Source organism: Octodon degus, unplaced genomic scaffold (assembly GCF_000260255.1).
Source record: "Octodon degus isolate 3935 unplaced genomic scaffold, OctDeg1.0 scaffold00266, whole genome shotgun sequence".
NCBI classification, from domain to species: Eukaryota; Metazoa; Chordata; class Mammalia; order Rodentia; family Octodontidae; genus Octodon; species Octodon degus.
Genome location: NW_004524842.1, coordinates 633,649 through 634,493, shown reverse-complemented (window position 1 = coordinate 634,493; position 845 = coordinate 633,649).

The window sequence follows — 845 nt, the reverse complement described above, 5'->3', positions numbered from 1 at the left end:
GACCTGACTCATTCCCGTTCAATACTGGCCTTTCTTTCTGCCCCAAGTTTCAGGTACATGATCAATCGTTTCTGTTCCTTAGCAACCTAAAAACATAACTAGTATGAGGTGAGAAGAGAACTCAAGGAAGCCCCAGGTTCTAGCTTCTTTGAATAGGTAAATGCTGGTGTCATCAGCTAAAACAGTAAATCCAACAATAGCACGGAATGAGACAGGATTGGGAATCCTTGGGCATCTTCAATCTGGGGCAATGACAGGCCTTTCAGCAGAGGCATCCAGCAGAGTTTGTTTTAGGTGTGAAATGTAGGGGAGATTCTGGTCTATAGATCATTTTTCTGCTTAGCATAGGGAACTAGTAACTCATATGGTGACCCGAGTGCTATCAACCACAGCAAGTGTGTAGAGTGAGAAATGCAGGGGTTGAATCTGGAAAGTATTAGTAGTCCAATAGTGGATAGCGAAAAGCAGAGTCCAAAGTGAGCCACAGGAGGATTGGTCAGAGATATCCAAGGATCGCCGGGAAAATGGCACACAGAGAAGAAAGGAGAGCTTCCTAGGCAGCAACTGGAAGTGTCAAATGTGACAGAGTAGCAAGACAAAAATTAAAGGGTTGAGGAATTAGAAAAATACCTTTGACAAAATAGAACTGAAGATTGCAGTAAGATGCCACAAGTCTAGGACTCTTGTCCCAATGTCCCAGAATGGGCTTTTGATCAAAAGAGTGCTAGCACTGTCTTGAGAGACTTCCTCCCCAGTAAACTCCAAACTTAGGAGGGATCTCTCTCTCTCTCTCTCTCTCTCTCTCTCTCTCTCTCTTTCTCTCTCTCTTTCTCTCTCTCTCTCTC